Source organism: Thalassophryne amazonica, chromosome 1 (assembly GCF_902500255.1).
Source record: "Thalassophryne amazonica chromosome 1, fThaAma1.1, whole genome shotgun sequence".
Lineage (NCBI taxonomy): Eukaryota > Metazoa > Chordata > Actinopteri > Batrachoidiformes > Batrachoididae > Thalassophryne > Thalassophryne amazonica.
In genome coordinates this window covers 152,592,975-152,604,433 of record NC_047103.1, presented here as the reverse complement: position 1 = coordinate 152,604,433, position 11,459 = coordinate 152,592,975, and positions in this window count along the sequence as shown.

Genomic DNA, 11,459 nt, shown 5'->3' with positions numbered 1-11,459 from the left:
AGGTATTTTGGACCATTCTTCTTTATAAAACATTTCCAGGTCAGTCAGGTTTGTTGGTTTCCGAGCATGGACAGCCTGCTTAAAATCACACCACAGATTTTCAATAATATTCAGGTCTGGGGACTGAGATGGCCATTCCAGAACATTGTACTTGTTCCTCTGCATGAATGCCTTAGCAGATTTTGAGCAGTGTTTAGGGTTATTGTCTTGTTGAAAGATCCAGCCCTGGCACAACTTCAACTTTGTCCCTGTTTCTTGAACAGTGTTATCAACAATCTGCTGATATTGACTGTAATCCATGTGACCCTCAACTTTAACAAGATTCCCAGTACCTGCACTGGCCACACAGCCCCACAGCATGATGGAACCACCTCCAAATTTTACTGTAGGTAAAAGTGTTTTTCTTGGAATGCTGTGTTCTTTTTGAGCCATGCATACCACCCCTTGTTATGTCCAAATAACTCAATTTTAGTTTCATCAGTCCACAGCACCCTATTCCAAAATGAAGCTGGCTTGTCCAAATGTGCTTTAGCATACCTCAAGCGACTCTGTTTGTGGTGTGTATGCAGAAACGGCGTCCTCTGCATTACAGTATCTCCTTGTGCAAAGTGCACTGTATAGTTGAACAATGCACAGAGACACTATCTGCAGCAAGATCACGTTGTAGTCTTTGGAGCAGGTCTGTGGGTTGACTATGACTGTTCTCACCATCCTTCGCTTCAGCTTATCTGAGATTTTTCTTGGCCTGCCACTTCAGGTCTTAACTAGTGCTGTGCCTGTGGTCTTCCATTTCCTCACTGTGTTCCTCACAGTGGAAACTGACAGCTGAAATCTCTGAGATAGCTTTTTCTATCCTTCCCCTAAACCATGATGTTGAACAGTCTTTGTTTTCAGGTCATTTGAGAGTTATTTAGAGGTTCCCATGTTGCCACTCATTAGAAGAGCTGCAAAGAGGAGAAACATTTGCAAATGGCCACCTTAAATACGTTTTCTCATGATTGGATTCACCTGTGCGAGGTCAAGGGTCAGCAAGCTTACCAAACCAATTTTGTGTTCCAATAATTAGTGCTAATTTTATTCAAATCAATAAAATGACAAGGGTAACCAAATTTATGCACCTGCCTAATTTCGTTTAAATAATTATTGCACACTTTCTGTAAATACTAGGAACTTAATTTCACTTCTCAAAATCAGTGTGTTCGTCTGCTATATGATATATTTAACTGAAATTTGTGATCCAGACAACCAAAGATTTATAAAGGAAAATCATGGAAATCATCAGGGGTGCCCAAACTTTTACATACCACTGTAGATATTAGGGCACGGATCTGGCTCACCTCCAAGATTCAGTGGAGTGAGTTTGACATTTCAATGGCAGCCAAAATTAAAGGTCATGCGACCAACAGAAGAGACATATATGACTTTATATTAGTGTTTCATAGTAACAATGGGTATATCTTTACCCAGCTGCAAAGAACTGTCATTCAAAATATTCCTGGGCCAAAATATTTGACTTGTGATCATTTGTTACGTCCGCCAAGGATGTAATAAAATCATTGGCGTTTATTTATTAGGGTATGGAAGACTCCACTGAATTTTGGAGGTTATCCGGATCTGGATTCTGGATCAAGATTTCACTTTATATAGGCTTTGAAGGATTATGTCAAAACTACTTCAAGGATTCTCACCAAATTTGCACCACAGATAGATATTACGAGCAAGTGCCACGCAGCAGTGCAAAGCTCACTCATGGTACAGGGAGTCCCAAACAGGTAGTGCCAAATTTTGAGTCCACAGTGAAACAGGAATTGTCAAATGTCAAAAACTTCCTGGATTGACAGACAAGGTCCCATGGAAACAGGAAGTGTCAAATTTTGAGTCCACAGTGAAACAGGACATGGTAAATGTTGAACACTTCCTGGCATGGGTGGAGCTAGAGCGGAGGCCAGGGTTGCGCTTGACTCCCCTGAAATCTGATTGGACACAGATGATTGACATGTCACGGCACCGCACATCTGGTTGAAAACAGCTGCATTTTGAAAATCAGTAAGTCACATCAGTAGATGATGCTGTGTACCACAAAAGTTGTAATCCACCTTATTAGAAGCCGAAAAATGTTTGCCTCAGATTTGAACTGAACACGTCATTTGAACCATGGACTACTGGCCAGAAATGAGGTCCAGGTTGTAAAAAGCAGCATTTCTCCATTAATTCGAGTTGCCTTATACTGTATATGCATGTGTGACCAGTCATTTTTACACGAGCAGGCAGCTGTATCACTTCCTGTTCCGGAGCACAGCGGTGTTTTGCTGTATCTGTTAAATCTGCGCAGTTAGATTGATCTAGTTACCTAGATAACGATTTGCTTCACAGTGTAATCTTCACGTGCCTTAACTAAAGCACTCCCTCTGCTGAATCACCTCTAAATTATTAACACATTATTCACTTTGTGTGTTTTTAGGAATCCGCTAGCTTAGCGCAGCTACTAGCTCTTAGACGGTTTAGCATGGCGGCTTCTCCTGTCTCTCCCGCACTTTTCTGCTCTGGGTGTGAAATGTTTAGTTATTCCTCCGCCTCCTTTAGCAGTAATGGTACTTGTAATAAGTGTAGCTTATTCATAGCTTTGGAGGCCAGGCTGGGCGAATTGGAGACTCGGCTCCGCACCGTGGAAAATTCTACAGCTAGCCAGGCCCCTGTAGTCGGTGCGGACCAAGGTAGCTTAGCCGCCGTTAGTTTCCCTCTGGCAGATCCCGAGCAGCCGGGAAAGCAGGCCGACTGGGTGACTGTGAGGAGGAAGCGTAGCCCTAAACAGAAGCCCCGTGTACACCGCCAACCCGTTCACATTTCTAACCGTTTTTCCCCACTCGACGACACACCCACCGAGGATCAAACTCTGGTTATTGGCGACTGTGTTTTGAGAAATGTGAAGTTAGCGACACCAGCAACCAGAGTCAATTGTCTTCCGGGGGCCAGAGCAGGCGACATTGAAGGAAATTTGAAACTGCTGGCTAAGGCTAAGCGTAAATTTGGTAAGATTGTAATTCACGTCGGCAGTAATGACACCCGGTTACGCCAATCCGAGGTCACTAAAATTAACATTGAATCGGTGTGTAACTTTGCAAAAACAATGTCGGACTCTGTAGTTTTCTCTGGGCCCCTCCCCAATCGGACCAGGAGTGACATGTTTAGCCGCATGTTCTCCTTGAATTGCTGGCTGTCTGAGTGGTGTCCAAAAAATGAGGTGGGCTTCAGAGATAATTGACAAAGCTTCTGGGGAAAACCTGGTCTTGCTAGGAGAGACGGCATCCATCCCACTTTGGATGGAGCAGCTCTCATTTCTAGAAATCTGGCCAATTTTCTTAAATCCTCCAAACCGTGACTATCCAGGGTTGGAACCAGGAAGCAGAGTTGTAGTCTTACACACCTCTCTGCAGCTTCTCTCACCCTGCCATCCCCTCATTACCCCATCCCCGTAGAGACGGTGCCTGCTCCCAGACCACCAATAACCAGCAAAAATCTATTTAAGCATAAAAATTCAAAAAGAAAAAATAATATAGCACCTTCAACTGCACCACAGACTAAAATAGTTAAATGTGGTCTATTAAACATTAGGTCTCTCTCTAAGTCCCTGTTAGTAAATGATATAATAATTGATCAACATATTGATTTATTCTGCCTTACAGAAACCTGGTTACAGCAGGATGAATATGTTAGTTTAAATGAGTCAACACCCCCGAGTCATACTAACAGCCAGAACGCTCGTAGCACGGGCCGAGGCGGAGGATTAGCAGCAATCTTCCATTCCAGCTTATTAATTAATCAAAAACCCAGACAGAGCTTTAATTCATTTGAAAGCTTGACTCTTTGTCTTGTCCATCCAAATTGGAAGTCCCAAAAACCAGTTTTATTTGTTGTTATCTATCGTCCTCCTGGTCGTTACTGTGAGTTTCTCTGTGAATTTTCAGACCTTTTGTCTGACTTAGTGCTTAGCTCAGATAAGATAATTATAGTGGGCGATTTTAACATCCACACAGATGCTGAGAATGACAGCCTCAACACTGCATTTAATCTATTATTAGACTCAATTGGCTTTGCTCAAAATGTAAATGAGTCCACCCACCACTTTAATCATATCTTAGATCTTGTTCTGACTTATGGTATGGAATTGAAGACTTAACAGTATTCCCTGAAAACTCCCTTCTGTCTGATCATTTCTTAATAACATTTACATTTACTCTGATGGACTACCCAGCAGTGGGGAATAAGTTTCATTACACTAGAAGTCTTTCAGAAAGCGCTGTAACTAGGTTTAAGGATATGATTCCTTCTTTATGTTCTCTAATACCATATACCAACACAGTGCAGAGTAGCTACCTAAACTCTGTAAGTGAGATAGAGTATCTCGTGAATAGTTTTACATCCTCATTGAAGACAACTTTGGATGCTGTAGCTCCTCTGAAAAAGAGAGCTTTAAATCAGAAGTGCCTGACTCCGTGGTATAACTCACAAACTTGCAGCTTAAAGCAGATAACCCATAAGTTGGAGAGGAAATGGCGTCTCACTAATTTAGAAGATCTTCACTTAGCCTGGAAAAATAGTCTGTTGCTCTATAAAAAAGCCCTCTGTAAAGCTAGGACATCTTACTACTCATCACTAATTGAAGAAAATAAGAACAACCCCAGGTTTCTTTTCAGCACTGTAGCCAGGCTGACAAAAAGTCAGAGCTCTATTGAGCTGAGTATTCCTTTAACTTTAACTAGTAATGACTTAATGACTTTCTTTGCTAATACAATTTTAACTATTAGAGAAAAAATTACTCATAACCATCCCAAAGATGTATCGTTATCTTTGGCTGCTTTCAGTGATGCCGGTATTTGGTTAGACTCTTTCTCTCAGATTGTTCTGTCTGAGTTATTTTCATTAGTTACTTCATCCAAACCATCAACATGTCTATTAGACCCCATTCCTACCAGGCTGCTCAAGGAAGCCCTACCATTATTTAATGCTTCGATCTTAAATATGATCAATCTATCTTTATTAGTTGGCTATGTACCACAGGCTTTTAAGGTGGCAGTAATTAAACCATTACTTAAAAAGCCATCACTTGACCCAGCTATCTTAGCTAATTATAGGCCAATCTCCAACCTTCCTTTTCTCTCAAAAATTCTTGAAAGGGTAGTTGTAAAACAGCTAACTGATCATCTGCAGAGGAATGGTCTATTTGAAGAGTTTCAGTCAGGTTTTAGAATTCATCATAGTACAGAACAGCATTAGTGAAGGTTACAAATGATCTTCTTATGGCCTCAGACAGTGGACTCATCTCTGTGCTTGTTCTGTTAGACCTCAGTGCTGCTTTTGATACTGCTGACCATAAAATTTTATTACAGAGATTAGAGCATGCCATAGGTATTAAAGGCACTGGTGGTTTGAATCATATTTATCTAATAGATTACAATTTGTTCATGTAAATGGGGAATCTTCTTCACAGACTAAGGTTAATTATGGAGTTCCACAAGGTTCTGTGCTAGGACCAGTTTTATTCACTTTATACATGCTTCCCTTAGGCAGTATTATTAGACGGCATTGCTTAAATTTTCATTGTTACGCAGATGATACCCAGCTTTATCTATCCATGAAGCCAGAGGACACACACCAATTAGCTAAACTGCAGGATTGTCTTACAGACATAAAGACATGGATGACCTCTAATTTCCTGCTTTTAAACTCAGATAAAACTAAAGCTATTGTACTTGGCCCCACAAATCTTAGAAACATGGTGTCTAACCCTATCCTTACTCTGGATGGCATTACCCTGACCTCTAGTAATACTGTGAGAAATCTTGGAGTCATTTTGATCAGGATATGTCATTCAAAGCGCATATTAAACAAATATGTAGGACTGCTTTTTTGCATTTACGCAATATCTCTAAAATTAGAAAGGTCTTGTCTCAGAGTGATGCTGAAAAGCTAATTCATGCATTTGTTTCCTCTAGGCTGGACTATTGTAATTCATTATTATCAGGTTGTCCTAAAAGTTCCCTGAAAAGCCTTCAGTTAATTCAAAATGCTGGGGCTAGAGTACTAACTGGGACTAGAAGGAGCGAGCATATCTCACCCATATTGGCCTCTCTTCATTGGCTTCCTGTTAATTCTAGAATAGAATTTAAAATTCTTCTTCTTACTTATAAGGTTTTGAATAATCAGGTCCCATCTTATCTTAGGGACCTCATAATACCATATCACCCCAATAGAGCACTTCGCTCTCAGACTGCAGGCTTACTTGTAGTTCCTAGTGTTTGTAAGAGTAGAATGGGAGGCAGAGCCTGTGGAACCAGCTCCCAATTCAGATCAGGGAGACAGACTGTTGTGTGTTGGGGGGGGGGGGGGGGGGGGTGAGGCTGGTTCTTTTCTTTTCTTTGCTCTCCAGGTGGTATGCAAACTGATTTATTGTCTGTGGAGAAGGTGCTGGCAGAAGAGTCCTTCACCCTCATCAACGTTATGTGCAGCACCTGTGGATGGTGCTCACGTGCAACCTTAAAGACTTTCAGCTGAAGCAGATAATGAGATGGCCTTCTGCATTTAAGCCATGTGTGATTCAAGCAGAATTGCCGGGAACTCGACCTTGTGATGATCGTTTGTGAGACGCTGAGGACCGCGCCTGGGTTTGACACATCGTGCCTGTGAAGGAAGAAGGGTGAGGGACACATGCTGTCAGCACACATCAGAGGTGATTAATTGTTTGACTAATTGTTGATAGTAACTTGGTATTTTGTTACACAGTATATTTGAATTGTGTGTTGGGAAAGTGTAGGTACACGGACCCACAACAGGGGGCGCAAATGAACGGACAATGGAGGAAGTCAAATAGCACTTTTACTGTTGTGAAATAAGCACAACAAACACAACCGATTACAACAATAGACAATAAAGTCGAATCACAAAGGTGTCATGTGGGCAGGCTCGAAGATAGGAGACGTCTGTCCCAAGCAGAACCGGAACCACACGATTTCCTCCGCCACCGAACCCCGGGAATACTGGAGCCGCCAAGTCCCGAACTCCCAGGTGGCCACTGCCTCCGCTTGTCGGATCTGGTACTGCTGGTGAGGAACAGAAACAGTCAGATGTGGGTGCGCCTGCACCCAGCAACACGTATGGTGGAAAAACCACCTCCACCTCTCGTCAAGAAAACACTGTTAGTGCAGGAATGTGAGTACTTATCCAAAAGGGGTCCAATACAGTCTCCTGCTGTTCTACTCACTCTCTGCGTGAAGGCAAAAAAGTATTTATGGTCAAAAGACAATATGATTGGCTGGATACGTTACCTCCTCGGTAGAGCGATATCTCGGCAAAGAAGTGGAGATGACGTCTTGCAGATATACCGCTGCGGATCAGATGATTGGTAACAGCTGTCGTAGGTGACAGCTGTCACCCCGGCTGCTCCTGTGAGGTGGCAGCGCCCTCTGGTGCCTGGAGCCCGCACTCCAGGCAGGGTGCCCTCTGGTGGTGGTGGGCCAGCAGTACCTCCTCTTCAGCGGCCCACACAACATTGTGATGAGAATTGTGCAGCTCGCTTCTCACTGCCGTGGCGTGCGGACTGGTGATCCTCCACCTGTTGTGAGAAGCTGCTCATTTACATAAAGCTTAAATACAAACCTGAATGTGTTGCTGATAGTGTGTGCCTTTTGAAGGATATTGGTTGTAGCTGCTGACTTACCTCCCTTTTCTATCCTTCGCAGAGAGTCGGTTTGTCGTGTCCACCTGGGGGGTGTTGGTGGTAAAAGTGAGTCCAGAAGCGCTGGGCTTCGATCCTTTTAGGCGCTGGAGAGCGTGCCAGCCTTCACTCCACCAGACTGATGCATCTTTTGTTCATACACGTTGTTATGCACCAGAGGGTGGAAAAATAAATTGTTTTGTTATTGGAACCGCTTTCTGGTTATTTTAGCGCTGGGTTCCGTCAGACGCAGGTCCGCTCCTCAAACCCGCGTCGACACATAACAGTAGTTCCCGGCCATTCCATAATGGACCCAGCGGTAGAGGCGGTTCCATTCGCCGAAAGAGTTCAAAAACACTTGGAGGAAATATGGGAGCAATTGCAGCGTCTCGCAGGCCAAATTAGACAGGCAGACGCCCGTGTTACGGAGCTTGCAGCGCAAGCCGTTCCGCTTCCTGCTGCTTCAGTTGCGGCACCATCGATACCGGTGCAGATAACTCCGTCACCCAGAGATTCGGCGTCCGAACCGATTATTTGTCATCCGGAGCCTTATGCGGGAGACGTTGAAGCCTGTGCTTCGTTTTTGATGCAATGTTCTCTGGTGACGTATCTCCAGGTGTTCTGGGACAGGCGAAATAATACACACACACACAAAAAAAAAAACTTGTATGGGCTAATGTTTTGTTTCTTTGAATAGGGGTTATAATTCGTTTGGGGAGTTAGAGGCGTGTCTGGTGGTGTGACCGATAGGCGGTTAGAAGCCCGTCTGGACTCACTTGATCGTTGTTTTTTTATGTGTATTTAGGTATTTTCTGTTTGGGTCTGGGGTCGTTTTGTTTTGTTGTTTTTTATTTCCCTACTTCCCTAACCCCAACCTCACTCGCCCCAAGACCGTTCGTCTTGTGGGTTGTGGGATGGTGCAGGTTGGTCACGCTGAGCGTTCTCAGAAGACCTCTGCACCTAGGGGGGGTTGTTAGGGGCGTTTTTTTTGTTTTGGTTAGGGCCCGGTTCCACTCCAGCCTCGTTGGGCCTTTGTACTGTTCGTCATTGGTGTTGCCGGGGTGTGGTGCAGCGGGAACATACCTCAGTCGGAGGGGTGGGCCGATCTGTTGCCGTTCGCCATTTCGGTAGTTCCACCCCTCCCGAGAGGCTGGGGTATGGTCGAGTTGGGGCACCGGACGTATTTCCGGTTTTCCGCTGCGCCTTGGGGTTGGGGCCGGGTTAGTTTTTCCTGTTCCCTTCCCCGGCTTGATGTTTTGTGCCGTTCACCAAAATTGAGCCGCCGAGGGGCTCTGGGAGGGACCTGGGGTCTTTCGGGGTGCCGGGGAAGGTAACAGGGTTTAACGGTTGTTTTATTTGCCCCCGGGGTTGTTTAAGGTAGTCCTCCAGGGGTTGGATTTAATTTTATTTTGTTTCCTTCCGGGTTCCACCTCCAGGATTGATGGGACGGTCCTCTGGGGGGGAATTGGCTTGTGGGGCCGACTAGCCAAGTGTGGCCGGGTCTGGGGTTCCGGGGTTGTGGGGAGGGTGCCTCCTGGGGTTTGATGGTACGGTCCTCTGGGGGGCGCCGTTTGCTCCATGTGCACCTGGGGACCTTTGTGGGATTCCGGTTCTGGCTATTCCTCCTGGAACCGGCGGTAAAGGCCTTCTGGGGGGTGTTGGGCTCTGCAAGTCGTTCTGGGGGGGTTGTTTGTTATTTTTCTTTTATGCATTTATGTTTGTATTGTGTTGTGGGGCTGTGTTGGGTTTTTGCGTTTGGGAGTTTTTCTTTTCTTCCCGGGGTTGGATGGGACGGTCCCCTGGGGAGGTTTTGGGTGGGTTTTATGTTTTTTCTTGTATGTTGGATTGTACTAGGGACTGTTTTGGGGTTTTTGTTGATGCCAGCCGCCTTCCAGCTGCGGTGCCCTGTCCTGCTGTCTGTGGTGGACCTTGGGAGCGTTATGCTGTCTGCTTCCTGACGAGGACCCCCGGAGGGAGGTGCTGTTTCTCGGACCTGGTCTGTTCGGTCGCCGGGAGGCTTCCCGTTAAAGGGGGGGTACTGTTGTGTGTTGGGGGAGTGTGGCTGGACATTTGGTGTTCTTTTCTTTTCTTTGCTCTCCAGGTGGTATGCAAACTGATTTATTGTCTGTGGAGAAGGTGCTGGCAGAAGAGTCCTTCACCCTCATCAACGTTATGTGCAGCACCTGTGGATGGTGCTCACGTGCAACCTTAAAGACTTTCAGCTGAAGCAGATAATGAGATGGCGTTCTGCATTTAAGCCATGTGTGATTCAAGCAGAATTGCCGGGAACTCGACCTTGTGATGATCGTTTGTGAGACGCTGAGGACCGCGCCTGGGTTTGACACATCGTGCCTGTGAAAGAAGAAGGGTGAGGGACACATGCTGTCAGCACACATCAGAGGTGATTAATTGTTTGACTAATTGTTGATAGTAACTTGGTATTTTGTTACGCAGTATATTTGAATTGTGATGAGAATTGTGCAGCTCGCTTCTCACTGCCGTGGCATGCGGACTGGTGATCCTCCACCTGTTGTGAGAAGCTGCTCATTTACATAAAGCTTAAATACAAACCTGAATGTGTTGCTGATAGTGTGTGCCTTTTGAAGGATATTGGTTGTAGCTGCTGACTTACCTCACCTTTTCTATCCTTCGCAGAGAGTCGGTTTGTCATGTCCACCTGGGGGGTGTTTGGCGGTAAAAGTGAGTCCAGAAGCGCCGGGCTTCGATCCTTTTAGGCGCTGGAGAGCGTGCCAGCCTTCACTCCACCAGACTGACGCATCTTTTGTTCATACACGTTGTTATGCACCAGAGGGTGGAAAAATAAATTGTTTTGTTATTGGAACCACTTTCTGGTTATTTTAGCACGTGGGTTCCGTCAGACCAGGTCCGCTCCTCAACCCGCGTCGACACATAACACAGACACCTCTCTACTTTTAAGATTAGGCTTAAAACTTTCCTTTTTGCTAAAGCTTATAGTTAGGGCTGGATCAGGTGACCCTGAACCATCCCTTAGTTATGCTGCTATAGACTTAGACTGCTGGGGGGTTCCCATGATGCACTGAGTGCTTCTTTCTCTTTTGCTCTGTATGCACCACTCTGCATTTAATCATTAGTGATCGATCTCTGCTCCCCTCCACAGCATGTCTTTTTCCTGGTTCTCTCCGTCAGCCCCAACCAGTCCCAGCAGAAGACTGCCCCTCCCTGAGCCTGGTTCTGCTGGAGGTTTCTTCCTGTTAAAAGGGAGTTTTTCCTTCCTACTGTCGCCAAGTGCTTGGGGTCGTTTTGACCATTGGGGTTTTTAACGTAATTAATGTATGGCCTTGCCTTACAATATAAAGCGCCTTGGGGCAACTGTTTGTTGGATTTGGCGCTATATAAATAAAAATTGATTGATTGATTGATTGTTTATTAAATAACCTCTTAACTTTGCTGTATGAAGGACTTAAATAACCTCTTAATTTTGCTCTCTGAGTGACACCAGGATGATGCATTTCACTTAAAAATACACATGCCATGGAGAGTTTCTCAATTGTACACAAAAATATTGGAACACTTGGCATTTCACACATTTTAATTTGTTTATGCCATTTCAAATATTCTTTATATTTTATGCATTTCTTGTATTTGAATTGGCATAGACAAATTAAAATGTGTGAAATACCAAGTGTTCCAATACTTTTCGAGGGCACTGTATCCTAACCTTAGGAGTGCAAAATGGGTGTGGTATTATTACTGTTTTGTTTAAGAA